The sequence below is a fragment of the Hylobates moloch genome, unplaced genomic scaffold, assembly GCF_009828535.3.
Source record: "Hylobates moloch isolate HMO894 unplaced genomic scaffold, HMol_V3 SCAFFOLD_8, whole genome shotgun sequence".
In the NCBI taxonomy this organism is placed as follows: Eukaryota; Metazoa; Chordata; class Mammalia; order Primates; family Hylobatidae; genus Hylobates; species Hylobates moloch.
The window spans coordinates 36,785,099-36,799,598 of record NW_026652283.1 but is presented as its reverse complement, the minus strand read 5'-3'; the positions used below and the strand labels follow the sequence as shown (position 1 = coordinate 36,799,598).

General features: G+C 53.2%; 1 protein-coding gene across 5 annotated transcripts in view; it reads left to right on the top strand.

Moving 5' to 3' along the window:
• The first annotated feature begins 580 nt into the window (after positions 1 to 580).
• The window catches only part of DLGAP3 (DLG associated protein 3), a 65,187-nt gene continuing 51,267 nt past the window's right edge, over positions 581 to 14,500 (top strand). Inside the window, exons 1-2 of one of the 5 annotated variants that reach the window (XM_032160189.2) lie at positions 4,370 to 4,552; positions 4,806 to 4,909. The gene's annotated coding sequence lies outside the window, so the exon portion shown is untranslated. Of the gene's footprint in view, positions 813 to 4,369; positions 4,553 to 4,618; positions 4,910 to 7,407; positions 7,565 to 14,500 lie in introns of those variants that run through there. The other 4 variants (XM_032160187.2, XM_032160186.2, XM_058442356.1 and 1 more) reach the window with 4 other exon arrangements.

The window sequence follows — 14,500 nt, the reverse complement described above, 5'->3', positions numbered from 1 at the left end:
GTGGGGGACGCCTGCCAGCGGCTCCGAGGCCGGGCACAGCGCCCCATCCTGGCAGGGGCTGGGGCAGAAGAGGGGGGGCTCCCTGACCCCAGGCCAGAGCTGAGGTCAGGCGGCCGACCGGGAAAGCCCGAAGGAGAGTCTCCTAAGCGGACGGGCCTGGGGGCTGTGTGTGACATTCAGGGCGTGACTGAGCCTCGGCGGGGGGCGAGACCCGGTCCGTGAGGCTGAGCTGGTCCCCGACCGCCCGCCCGCCCGCCGGGCTTGGGTCCCTGTGTCCAGGTCGGCCGTGCGTGGCCGTGACACTTCGGGTGCCTGTTCCTGGGTCCCCGGGGAGGGGGATCTCATTCCTGCCCCTACGCTGGGCGCCCCCAGCACCGTCGCTCAGCGAGGTGGGCGCTCCTCCGGGACCCCGGCGGCCGCCCGCGGGCGGCGACCTCGGCCCTCCTGGGTCCGCGCGGGGGCGGGGAGCTCGGTCCCCCTCCCTCTTCCCCTCCCTCTCCCTCTCCCTCTCCCTCTCCCTCTCCCTGCCCTGCGCGGGGGCGGGGGCGGGGGCGGGGGCGGAGCGCGCGGGCGGGATCCCCCCGCCTCCCCTTCCCGGTCCCCGGGAAATCCAGCCTCCGTGGCTTGGCCGCCTCCCGCTCCCGCGCCCGCTGCCGCTCGGCGCTCGCTCGGGGCTCCGCAGCCGGCGCGGTCCCTCAGCTGGGGGCTCCGCAGTGCCGGGCCCCGGTCCCTGCCCGCCTGCCCAACGCCGCAGCGCCCCCGGCCCGGGCCGCCGGCACCATGTAACCCGGCTGGAGCCCGAGCCGGGCCAGGTAAGCCGCGGGGAGGAGTGGGGACGGGGCCGCGCTCGCGGCGCCCTCTGCAGCGCCCCCCAGGCTCGGCCCGGCTGCGGCCCCGGCGCCGCCCACGCCCCGGGCTCCGGCGCTCGGCTCCCGGCCCCGGGAGGGGGGAGGGGCTGGGCCTCCTTAGCTGCCCCCGCCCCTGCCCCGGCCTGGCTGCCCGCGGGCCCGACCCGAGGGGCGGGCAGGGGACCACGCGGACGGCGGACCCCCTCTCCTGGTCAGGGCCGCGGGGGCAGGCCAGCCCCGGCCCAGCCCTCCTCGCCCGGCTGGAGGCTCGGGTCTGGGAGGGAGTAGCCAGCTGGTTGTGGGGGGAAGTCGTGGTGTTGGGGAGATCCGGAGAGAAGTTTCCTCTGCAGGTGTGTGAATGTGAGTGCGTGTCGCTGTGTGTCGGTGCCGAGTGTGTCACTGTGTGGGTCTGTGGGCGATTGTGTGTGCCGGTGAGTGTATGCCGTGTGTGCCGTGAGTGTGTGCGTGTGTCACTGTGGGCGAGAGTGTGTGTGCATGTTAGTGGGTGTATGCAGCGTGAGTGTGGAGGGTGGTACTGTGTATGCATCTGTGGACATGTGAGTGAATGAGTGTGTGTTGTCCCCATGTGTGCCTGTGTGTGTCTGTGAGTGTGTGAATGGATGTGTGTGCCGGTGTGACTGTCTCTGTGAGTGGGTCCCGGTATCTGCCCTGTGTGACTGTGTGTGTGTGCGTGTGCGCGCGCGTGCGTTGGCTGTGTGTGGGAGAGTGTATCTGAGCGCGGTTCACTCTGAATCACCCACACCTGTGCTTTGTCCCCCCCCCCCCCCCCCCGTCCCCCCATTCCTGGTGGGATATGGGACAGGGAGATGAGACTTTTCCGAGGTCAGATCATTCCCCCCTTCTCTGGGGACGCCTGACCCTTGATTCAGGCAAGAGCTTTGTGGCACTCCCCACCTTGGTCTCTACCTTCACCTACCTCAGGGGGTGCCCTCTGGGATGTTGCTGGTCGTGTCTTTCCTGCACGCTGAGGCCCCTGGTGGGTGGGAGGGGGGATCTGGGGCAAGCTGGAGTATGTGCCTGCGTGTGCCGCTTCTCCTTTTGGGGGCCTGGGAACTTGTGTCATCTCAATAATGCTTCACCAAGGGACTTTTAGAGCTAGGAGATGAGGAGGCCAGGTGGAAGCATCTGCCCTGTTAGTCATCAGAGCAGGTGGTGCTCTCCCAGACTTCCAAGTCCCAAACCTTCAAGTTCTGGGTCATTGGTTCAGTCCACTGGCTCCGGGTGGGTCTGTACTAAGCTCTTTGAAGTAATAATAATAAAATAATGCCCTCATATTAGTTCAAGGCTTTTGAAAATGCTGCCCACTGAACTCTTCTTATTTCCCCAACAGCCTTGGGAAGCAGGCAGGACAGGTATCACGTTAAGCCATATGAAACTGCAATATTCAACTGTTTTTATTTAACCTACAAAAACAGCAATTTCATATGGTTCAACCAAATATAATGCGAATTTACAGATGAGGATGTTGAGGCTTGAGAAGTGAATTGCATTTCCCACAGCCACACACTGCTAGTTAGTGGTACAGAAAGACTTCAGCCCAGGTCTTTCGGTGACCCAAAGAACTGGGCTGGGCCAAGGTTAGAGAGTGGTACTTCCCGGTGTGCTCTCTCTGACCCTGGGGACACTGCCCTCTACCTCTGCGCAGCATTCCCTGAATGCTGGGGCTACTTCTGCACCCAGCTGCCAATGCCTAAAAGAGAGAGGGGGGGAGAAGAGAGGAGGGAGGGGAGGGAGAGGCTTCGTGAGTTGGCAGTGAATCAGGGTCTAAAAAGGGAGCTGGGAGGGCTAGGGTGGCAGGTGTTTCTAAAAGAAACATGAACATAGGATGAACGGCCTCACATCAGCCCCCGCATCTCCCACCCGCCACTGCCCCACTGATCTGGCAGGCAGGGCCCGCTGAATTTTGTGCCAGGGGGCTCACATCCAGCGAGTGAGCTTGTATGTAGCTGTAGAATGATGGCCAGGAGAGGAACCTTAGAATTGACTTGGTCCAACCTCTTCATTACAAACTGGGGACTCTGAAGCCCCAAGAAGGGAGGGGACTTGCCCAAGGTCACACAACAAATTTGTGAGTTCCTAGGCTAATCTTAGACGAGGAACTTTGCAATCCTCCATGTTGCCTTCTATTCCTGAACTCTCCCCACCCCCATCAGAGCTGAGTACAGGGGATTTTTGGAAAAGAAATGAAGACTCAAAAAGCCTAAGGCTGTACATCTTTCAACTTGGGACTCCTTGCCAAAGAGAGGGCGCTACAGATGTCGCTGGGGATGGGGATTCCTAGCCACACCCACCACCGAGGTAGGCCTTGGGCTTGTCTTGTCTTGATTCCTGCTGGTGAGGGGCTGGAGCTGCTACAGGCCAGACTCTCAGACTTTCTCATGTTAGTACCTGCTTTCAGCGGCTGCCTGACACCTAACATCATCTCTGCCAGCTGATGTTGGGGCTCGAGCTGGCTAAGCTCGTTTTCCTTCATCCTCCCCAGTTTCCAGTGCATTTTGCCTCTAGCTGGATGGACCATTCCTTACCTTACTGGGTTCCTAATGAATAGAGAAACTTCTGGGGCTTGTCTGATTTAGGAAGGGTCTGTAGTTACCCCCAAACCCTTTCTAATGAAATCTTCCAGGAGTCTAGGACAAACGATAAAGGGATTACCCCCATTTTATAGGTGGGGAGACTGAAATTCAGCAAGGGGCCCCGTATTTTGTTGTTTTTTAGTTTTTTGGGGGTGAGGTGATGAAGGGAGCAAACGATGGTAAAAACTTTTGCCTAGAGGAGCTTCCAAAGACCCCTTCTGGTCTTACCATCCCCGTGGTCAGGAAACCTTCCCAGATTCTGATTTCATTCCCACTTGGTAGAGTCAAAGCTTTGTCACTCAGTGGGGGTTGGAAGAACAGCTGCGTACCCTCCACTATGCAAGCATTATGTCTTGATTTCCTCTTTATCCACCCCTCCCCTCCCCAGTCTGAAGGCTGCTGGCTCAGCGGGCCTCCTGCCGTCTGGGGAGTCTGGGTTTGAGCTGGGGTGAGGCGGTGGCACCATCGTTATGGTAACGAGCTGCCAGCTCATCGTTGCTAATAACTTGTCAGGCCCCTGGGCTCCATGCAGCGTGTCTTCCTACCGGCCATTCTTCCCATGTCACAGACAGAAAAAGTGAGGCTTTGAGGGAGGGGTCTGGGAATAAGGGAGTCTGGAGAAGTGGGTGGCCTTGTCCCTAGGACTGTAGCTGGAGGCTGCGGGGAGGCTGCTTGGAAGCTGGTTTACACATATGGTTACGTAGGCCTGCATATGATTGCATGGGCTGTTTACATGTGAAAACGCTCAGAACATGCTTGTATAACCTTATACGTGCTAGCTGACATGTTCATGTGTTTTACACAGCAGCCCACAGGCAAACATGCTTCCAAGCATCAGAACATGCTTGTGCCTGAATACTGTCTCTACCATCTGCACATAAGGCACCCAAGAAATCTGGGTTTGTGGGGGTGTCCAGGTATGTGGGTGGGGATCTGATCTTTTTCTGATGCAGCTTCAAAGTGTCTTGTTAACAAAGGGACAGAATGGTCCCAGGGTTCCTTCTTCTTCCTTCCAGTTAAGAGCTCAGAGTGGAAGTAGGCTGGGGATGGTGTCGGGGGCCCAAGCTCCCAGCTCCCAAAGGCCCCTGCTTCTATGCCCTTTGAGCTCAGGTAGCCCCTGCCCCCCTCACTCTCTGTTCTTTCTCATCCTCTCCTCTTCCTGTGTGTAAATATTAAAGAGCTGAGCCTGCAGGGCTGATGTAGACATGGGGAGAGAATGAAATTAAAAAGGATTCCCTCGCCCCCATCTCGACACCCCCACCCCGCAGTCCCTCGCTCCTGCTTCTTCCCCTCTCCCCTCTCCCCTCCCCTCTCCCCTCCCCTCACTCAGTGCTTCCACATGTCTCTCCTCCCCCCAGTCCAGATGGGAACTGGCTCCTTCAGAAAGGGGGCTCAGATCAGGGTGTGGGGAGCTACCTCTCTCTGCCTCCCCCCACCACATCTGTCTGCAGGGCTGGGAGCCCCCACGTGAGTATTTCTTTTATTTTTGGGGAGGTGGTTAAGAAGGAAAGTGGTTTTTAGAACCAGCTGTGAGTGGCGTTGAGAGGCTCAGGGCTGAAGGAAGGTGGGTGGGGTCCTCTCTCAAGGCTCCCTCAGGGAAGCCCCATGTCTGGGTTTCTTTTCTCTCTTGGGACATAGAGGGAAGGGTGGGGGGGGTTGTCAGGTGCCCCCGGTGGATGGGAGCGACAGTGGGAGGGGCAGGGGAGAGGGGCTTCTGTTCTAAAGGGGGTGTGTGGTGGGGTAAACCTGTTCCTTCCTGGCATCCTGGGTTTCTGGCTACCGGGGCCGGGAATGTCGCCGGGAACTCTCCCGGGTGCTGAGTGGGACTTGGCGGGGATTTGCTCCGTCGGAGCTGTCCCGAGTGCTGAATGAGGCTTCGTTCGGTCTCGATGGTGGAAAGGCGGTGGGCAGTGGGGAGGGCTCATTAGAAAAATTCTCCCAGATGACCCACTTTCCAAGGGCAGAGTCCCTGGATGGAAATATGGATTTGGAGTTCTCCCTATGGTTTAGGTCTCACAGTTGTTAGTGGTATTTAGGAACCCTTCCCCTAAGGGGCCCTCTCCTCTTTTGCTGTTTCAGTTCCCTCTCTCCCTTCCAAAACCATTGTACTGTTATTATCAGGGTAGAGTTGGAGAATGATATTGTGCCTGTGAGACCTCATCTCCTGGGAACGTTTTTTAGCGCAACAAGCTCAGAGATATTGATACCAGCCTTTCACCTACTGGGTCCCGGAATTTCAGGCTCAAGGTGGTTCTGGATTAAGAGAATGCGGGTCTTTCTGGTTAGGTGTGGGGTGGTTACAGCTCAGGAGTTCAGGATAACTTGATTGACCACTTGATATTCCCTTGCCCATCATACTTTGGGATTTGGGACAGGGACACTGAAATATTCTGCAAGCCTGTCTTGTGTTCTGCCCACTTCCAAACCTAGCTCAGAGCAGCATTTGGGAGAGACTTTTGTTGGGGAGGAAGATTTTTAAGCAAAGGATTCAAGGAGTGGGTGGGGTTGTTCAGTGCCATGGAGAAGAGAAGGAGGAGGCTACTGGAGACAGGGCAGTGGGAAAAGAGGAAGATCTGGGGGAGTAAAAAATATTCAAATGGAGGGATGAGGTCTGGGTTTCAGTCTTTAGTTCTCTTGGATATCTTTCTCCTTATGGCTTAGAGTCAGGGTCATTTCAACTATCTGTATTCTTATGCACCGTCTTTGTAACCGTGAAGGGAATAGAGCAAGGAGTTATTTCTCAAGGTCCCTTCCCTTGTCATCCCAAGGGGATGAGAGCCAAATGTCAGGACATGCAGATGAGTCTGTAGGGGAACAACAGGCAGGAAGGGTTGATAGTGGCTTCACTTCCCATCCCCAAGAGCACAATCAAATATTCAAATGGGATCCTCCCTGTGAGGGGAGGAAGAAGACAGTTTCCAGATAATACTGGGCCAAAATTGGGTGTGGCAGGGAGTTCAAGAAAAGGGAGAGGTATCTAGGGACCTCAAACTGAACCAGTTGATCCCTTCCCACATGTGACTTGTAGTTCATAAGGAGCCCCTCACCCATCATGTTTTTGATGTAACTCATCAAGATGATTCCTGCCTTCTCTAGCTGCTTGGGAGGAGCTGAGTTTTCCTCTGCTGTGGGTGCTGGGAGGTGGTGGGTGTGGGTGTGGGTGCCTGTTTGGGGAGGGGAGGTGTTTGTGCTCCACTCAGCTCCCTTGGTTACATAACAGCTTTGATAAGACTTTACTTTGGAGCTGCTGCTACTGCCTGAAGCAGTCACCCCTCCACCCCCACATGAAATGCTAGATGTCCACCCCCTTTTCCCTGGCCCCTTGGAGAGTCCTGCTCTTCCTGATACACTGTTCCAGCAGCTGCTTCCCTGCCAGGAGGTGTTTGCAGCTTGCCTCCCTGCTCCCTTCCCAGCTTCTGTTTTTAAAATACTTGCTTCTTTGGTTATTTGAGCCCAGGTCACCCCCTTTACATTTTTAAGCCTCCTGGTCTACCCTCTCCCTGGCAGGGCCCACAGGCTGGGAAGGGGGGGATTCACTGATCATGAAGCTGCCCTCTAGGGAAGAAAAAGGGGTGTTTTCTAGGAGGTTTTAGCGCCCACAGTTAATTTCCTTACTATTTCTTCCTCTGCCCCAATAACTGTTTTGGAGTTTGAGAGTGTTAGACCTTTACCCAGAGGTGCTGGGAGGAAGGATTTTGGCCTTGATATTTTCTCTTTCTTTCGTTCTTTCTTTTTTAGAGTTAAGGGGTTGCGGATACGGGGGGATTGTCTCCTGGGTTTGAAGAGGTACACCTACTTTATTGTTACTCCTACCCAGGTTGTCTGAGGAAATACTCGTTTCTCTAGGCATGGGATGAGGGCATGACAGAGCCCTTTTAAAAAAAAATGACGATTTTTTTCCCGCTGAGAGTGGGTGGGAATGGGATGTGTCCAGGAGTGGGTATATCTCATTGATAACAGGAACAACTTTCCAAATAGAGAAGTGGGAGACTAGCAAGAGGAGAGAGCAAATGCAAACTTGTGATGTACTTGGAGAGAATATGAAGGATAGAAGCCAGGGGAGGGGCTGGATATCTCTGCAAGATCTGGGACTCCACCACACATGCCTGTGTATTTCTGCCTGTGAGTGAGTATATGACTATGTGTATGTACATAAGTATATGTGAGTATGCTGTGTATATGTGTATAAGCACATCTATTTGTATAAGTGTGGATGTGTGTATGTATATATGACTCTATGTATGCATTCATGTATATATGTGAATGTGAAGGAAATTACTGAATTAAACCAGTGTGTGTGTGTCTGTGTGTGTGTGTGGTGTGCTTATCCAGTAACGCCTTTGTGTGAGTGTAAGCATGCATATGAGCATGTATGTGGGGCATGCATATATGTACCGTATCAACCACATATGAATATATGTACACAAGTTAAGGCAAACCTGTGAATAAATGTAAGAAAGAGAGAGAGAGACCGATTCTGACCGAACACTGGGCTACCCAAAAGTGTCTTCCCATTAGCTTGAGCTTGATCACCCTGCTACTTGTAGCTCTTATCCAGAAAGTAGGCTCCCTGAGGTCTCTCAAATTCTCATGTCCTTGGGAGCCAACTGTTCTCCATCGTATGAAAGGAGTTTGCAGAGGGAAAACCTATAAGCTCTTGGGGATAGCCGAGCAAGAAATCCAGGCTCCAGGCTGTTCAGATGCTGTGGTGCTCAGGGCTGTATGTGGGGAAAGAGGATCAGGGCTTAAACATTGACATTGCTACAGAGGTTTCAAAATTCAACAAGTTGGTCCTAGTGGATGAAAGGGGCAGTGAGTAAGAGGGGGGCCCAAGTGCGTGCATAAGCCTCATACATACAAGACGTGACAATACACGTGTACAGGCACATGTGTATATTACTTGTCTGTGCCATAATAGGCATATATCAACATAGGTGCACTTTCTAACATGTACATCCATTAACAAATCTACAGGAGTGTCTATACCAACATGGGGATTTGTCAGCATGCACATGCATGCTAACATGTATACTTATGAACAGAATTTACAGGAATATGTGGGCATATGCTAACACTTGTCTGATTACAACCCATGGCCATACATATGTGCATCTCACTCATCTGGGTTAACAATAGCCTGCAAACATACCCTTCCCCATCGCACGTGCCTCACCCAATGCATCCATTCATTCAACCAGCATGTATTTTATGCCTCTAATCTGCCACAAGCTGTGCTGGGCACTAGGGATGGTCCTTGACCTCAGGTAACTTGCAATCTTGGGAGGGTAAAGGACCTGGAACCAAATAAGGAGCGTGTTAAGGAGGGTAGACACACGTAAGTGTTCATTGGAGGGAGTGGGGACCTAAAGAGAGGTAGGTTGGCTCTGGAGTGGGGAAGGGAAAGGTTTGGTAAAGGATCCATAGAAGGGGAGGCTTTTGAGTTAAGGCTTAAAAGTTGAACAGGTGCTTACCAGGTGAGCAACTGTGGGAATGGGTATTTCAGTGACAGGAAATGTTCCAGATGGTCTTCCCACTTCCACCCTTGCCAGCACCCCCTCCGCAGACTCTTCCCCAAAAAGCAGCCGGAGGAAAATGAGGTCTTACCTTTCCAGTGGCTTTCCATCTCACTCAGAGTGAAAACCAAAGTGTAGTGCGTCCTGAGCAACGTGAGTGCTGTGTGTGCAAAGCCCCCATTACCTCCTGGACCTCAGGGGCCACTCCTACATGGGTTTCTTTTCTGTTTCATAAAAAGCACGGTTCCATGTGGAGGCAATTGCGCTTGCTTTTCCCCTCAGCCTGAAATGCTCTCTAGGCAACTCACTTCCTCACTGTATCCGAGTCTTTGCTCAAAAGTCACGTTTTTGGAAAGACCTCCCCAAAAGTCTATCTTAAATAGCCCATTGTCATTCTATCTCCTCACTCCATTATTATTACGATTATTATTTATCTCAGTACTTGCCACCACCATTATTTTATATATTTGGTTATCATCCCTCTTTTTCCACTAGAATATAAACTTCATGAGCACGGGAGCTTCATCTGTTTTGTTCATTGCTGTATCTACAGTGTCCAGAAGAGTATTCAGCTTGGAGTAGGCACTCGATACATAGTTGTTGAATAAAGAAATTTTAGATAGCTGGCAGCCAGTGAAGAGAAAGGATCAAGGTGGAACAAGATGCAAGGCAGGGAGACCAGTTAGGAACCTGTTGTCATAGCTTTGGTGAGCAATTAGGATAAGAGTGGCCTGACGTGGAACGCCAGCAGTGGGAGTGGAGAAAAAGAGACACAATGTATAAACACATGCATGCACAAATATACATGCATGTGCTTGTACTTTAATCGCATCTGCTGTTTCAGTAGGGGAAGGCTAAGGAGGAAAGTAAAAATGTCTTTATGTGTATGCGTGGTATGTATGTCATGAACACTTCATGACAGGCTGGACACCCTCCAGCTAATGCCGACTGCAGTTCTCCCTTCCTTTTGGATCTTGTCACCAATATCCCATGTATGTTCATTCCTGCCAGCCAGGCTGCAGAGGGCTGCCATGCGGGGTCTCTGTGGTTCCACCCTGTCAGTGATGCAGGGCTCCTGCCATAGGGAACAGGAGTTGGGAGCCAGGTCTTGAACAAAGGGAATGGTCTTAGGAGGTCAGAGCCACAGAGACAGACTTAGAGACACTTGGAGAGAGGCATGTGGACTGTGAGAGGAGTAGAGAGAAGGGGAATGGCTGCGGAGAGCTCAGAGCTGGAGAGCTCAGGCATGGCCCAGACTTCCTGAAGCCAGATGTGGTGGGGGTGGGACAACATCCTTAGGCAGCTTCTAATGCCTGGCCCCAACCTCTTCCCTTCTTCTCCTGCTTCACTCCTGGTCCTCTACCCTGGTGGTGTGGATGCCTTAGCCAAGTATGGACTTAGGAATGATTTGTCCCCAGGGTTGTGATGTGAATTCAGGTATACGGGGAGACCTAGAGGAAGGGATCCCCATTTCTATAACACATTTTGTGGTCTGGCAGTAGGCGAGTAATTTCTCTGAGTGTATCAACTTTTGTTCTTTTCTTTTCTTTTGAGATGGAGTCTCGCTCCATCACTCAGGCTGGAGTGCAGTGGCGTGATCTCAGCTCACTGCACCCTCTGCCTCCTGGGTTCAAGCGATTCCCCTCTCAGCCTCCTGAGTAGCTGGGATTACAGGCGCATGCCACCACACCCGGCTAATTTTTGTATTTTTAGTAGAGACGGGGATTTCACCATGTTGGCCAGGCTGGTCTCGAACTCCTGACCTCAAGTGATCCGCCCACCTCGGCCTCCCAAAGTGCTGGGATTATAGGCGTGAGTCACTGCACCCGGCCTGGTTGTTTTCCTTTCTCCCAAGAGAGCATGGAGAATTGAGCTTGTGTTGCAAAATGAGCAACTGAGGTTAAACCTCAGGCAGGACCAATCAGCTGCTAGCATGAAGAGACTAAGGCATAGTATGCGGGGAAAGCTGGGAGGATAGCTGCTAAGAAAAGGAGGAAGTGGGAGTTGGGGGTCTGCCCCACCCCATGCCACTCCAGGGACTTCTGGCGGAGGGGAGTGGTCAAGGCCTAAGATCCTTTTTGACACTTCCTCCCCCGGACCTGCAAGCATGGGGCTGGGTTGCTTCATGACGGAGAGTCCAGTGATAGAGCCCCTTCCAGGCTCTAGGGGTGTAGGGGGCCTCTTGCCTCTCTCCTCTCTCATCTGGGCTGGGGGCCAGGGTGCTGCAGCCGTTCCCCTCCCACCTGGGCTGTGAGCATGGGGGTTGGGCCGAAACAGCCGCCAGAGCCGCCCACCTGCCCGCGGTGTCATGGCAACGACTCTGCCCACGTGGACGATGAGGAAAGGGAGGAAAGGAGAGGAGAGGAGGCATCACAGCAGACACGAGGATGGGAGGGGCTCTTCAGGGTCCTGCGGGCGGAAGCCCCCACCCCTCTAGCTTGGCCCCAGCCCTAGCTCCTTTCACCCCAGATCCCCTGGGGCAGGGTGGGGCTGGTGTTCCAGCTCTGGCCTCGGAGTGTGCGTGTCCTTGGATGTCCTGAGTAATGATGACCTTGGCTTCCTGCACTGTGGGGCCCTGGCCAGGGTCCTAGGGTATATGGGGCTTTGGCATGTTCGGGCATCTCCCTCTCTCCTTACCCCGCAAGTCGGGGATGGTGCCTGGGGCTGAGGGGATATGAGCCCGACCTACTTCTCCATTTTCTCACTATTTTTCAAAAGGAAAATGACCCACTTTTCAGCCAATCGGACTGGGGCCTGTTCCCCGGCTGATTTCCTGAGCCCCCCTGCCCGGGCCTCTGCCCCATCCTCAGCCTGTTAGCCACGTGCTGGACCCACTTCCTAAGGATAGCAGGTGAACCTGTGTGGAGGGGTCCTCCCCTGCCATCTGCACCAGGCGGAGTCTGTTCTCAGTGGGGCAGGGGTGGGCCAAGGCCTGGCTGAGACCACGTCAGCTCCGCACTGAGCAGACCCCTTGTCTGCCTCCACCCTGGGCACTCTGAGGGTCCTGCTTGCCATCCCCATAGACCCCCAGGGCACACCTCGAGGTGAGGCAGGAAGGGCTCCGGAAGGGTGGAACGAGGATTCTGCCCCTCCTCTCTCCCTGTGTCAGTGGATGGTGGCAGGCCGTCTTCCCAAGCTGCTTCATTTGCACATGGAAAGGGAGCCTGTGGCACTGGAGAACCAGGCCTGTCTGTCTGTCTGTCTGTATGCCTGGCTGGCAGAGTTCCTCTGAGAGACCCCCCCAGAGGGTTCTGCCTGTGCCTCATTTCCCAAGCCCCTCCTTTTCTCTAGGATATTGGTCTGGGCCTCCGAGCCCCCTCCCTCCCTCAGCTATATTGGCCTGGGCTGGCTTGGGGGGTGATTAGGGATTTAATTATTTAGTTTCTCCAGCTCAGTAGATTAATTCCATCCATCACAGGCAGGCTGAGCCTTCTTCCCCTCTCTGGACTGCCTGGCCAACCCCAGAAAGAAGGAGCATCATGGCTCACCTGGGCCTAGTACTGGATCTGGGAATAGTGGATAAAGTTCTTGTTTGGGGAGGATTTAATGAATGACCTTGAGCAGATGTGGGTGCCTAAATGCTGTGAAATGAACATGTATTTCTGTCATATGGGGATAAACATGTGGACATGTATTTAGGGTTTTGTATCTGTGCAGCTTCTATGCACACAAGCATCAAAGTCTATTGGATGGATAGGCACGGTGGCTCAAGCCTATAATCCCAGCACTTTGGGAGGTCAAGGCGGGAGGATCACTTGAGCCCAGGAGTTCAAGACCAGCTAGGGCAACGTAGTGACACTGTCTCTACAAAAAAATAAAAAATTAGCCAGGCACAGTGGTACATCCCTGTAGTCCCAGCTACTTGGGAGGCTGAGGCAGGAGGATTGCTTGAACCTGGGAGGTCAAGGCTGCAGTGAGCCGTGACAGTGCCACTGCACTCTGGCCTGGGTGACAGAGCAAAACCCTATCTCAAAAAAAAAAAAAAACAAAACAGGAAAAAGGATCTATTGGATGGAAATGCACATGAGGTGTATGAACCCTCATAGGAACAAGTTTGTGTGGGTCTGTGTATAGAGCGTGACAGTGACTATATAGATGAGGTCAGGTGCTGTGTTAAGTTGTGTGTGGATGACTGTGTGGCTGTGTAATTTGCCTCTGGCTGAACACCTGTTAATTTGTGAATGAGCAGTCTTGGGGTAGTGTATAGCTGTGTATGAGGAAGAGATGACAGAGATGGAAGGTTTCCTGAGGCTGAGTGATGAGAAGGGACACACTGGGGTCCACCTATTGGCCTCGCCAGACCAGTTTGGTCAGGAAGACATGCTACTTTAAAGGTGCTCTGAGGCTGGGCGCGGTGGCTCACGCCTGTAATCCCAACACTTTGGGAAGCTGAGGCAGGCAGATCACGAGGTCAGGGAGACCAAGACCATCCTGGCCAACATGATGAAACCCCATCTCTACTAAAATACAAAAAAGAATTAGCCGGATGTGGTGGCACGGGCCTGTAGTCCCAGCTACTCGGGAAGCTGAGGCAGGGGAATCGCTTGAACCTGGGAGGCAGAGGTTGCAGTGAGCTGAGATCGTGCCACTGCACTCCAGCCTGGCAACAGAGTGAGACTCTGTCTCTAAATAAATAAATAAAATAAAGTAAAATAAAATAAAAAATAAAAGTGTTCTGTTCAGCCTGGGCCTTGGTCAGGCCTGGACCCAGACTCAGATTCAAATCCTTCTTCCACCATCTGTGTGTGACCTTGGGAAATTTTCTTTACATTTCTAAGCTTCAGTTTCCTCACCTGTAAAATGGGAGTAATAATAGTGCCTACTGCAAAGGATAGTTGTGAGGATTATACGAAGAAAAACATCTAAAGCACTTAACACTGGGTCTGGACAGTTGTAGGTATTCAGGAGCCTAACCTTAGACTTCAGAGTTGAAAGGCACCAGAGGTTGTCTGGTCTGAAATGTATTCAATGTATTCAGTGCTTGAATGCACTCTGTACCATTCTGCAAAGCAGTCCTCAACCTCCGCTTGCATGCCTCCCCAGATGGGACACTCCCAGCTCTTTAGGAAAGCCACATCACGCTGGAGCTGTTCTATCTGCTGAGGAGTTCTGGTCCAGCTGCAGGGAGTCATTGCCTTCCTTTTCCCCCCTGTTTCTCCCTGTTTCACTATGCCTCAGCTGTGGGGCACTCCTTAATGGCTCAGTTGCTAACCCTGAACTCACTGAGCACCTACTGTATGCCATGTCTGTCCATACAGAGATAGATCCCCTGAATCTTGGCCTTCAAGGAACTCACGGTTTATAAACAACTCTTTACCCTACTGTGGGGAATAGAGATATGAGACCCAAGAGGAGCTGGCAGTTGTGGTGTCCTGGGATTGATGGGAGGGCACTTTTAGAGGAGGCCTCTTGGAAGAGAGTACACCTGTGCAGCAGCAGAGGGTTTAAGGTTGGGAGGACAGGGGTTTTGCAGTCTGTGCTGCATTTTCTCTCTATGTGCTCTCATGCTGTGTCCCTCAGCTCCTGGCTGTCTTCTCTGAAACCC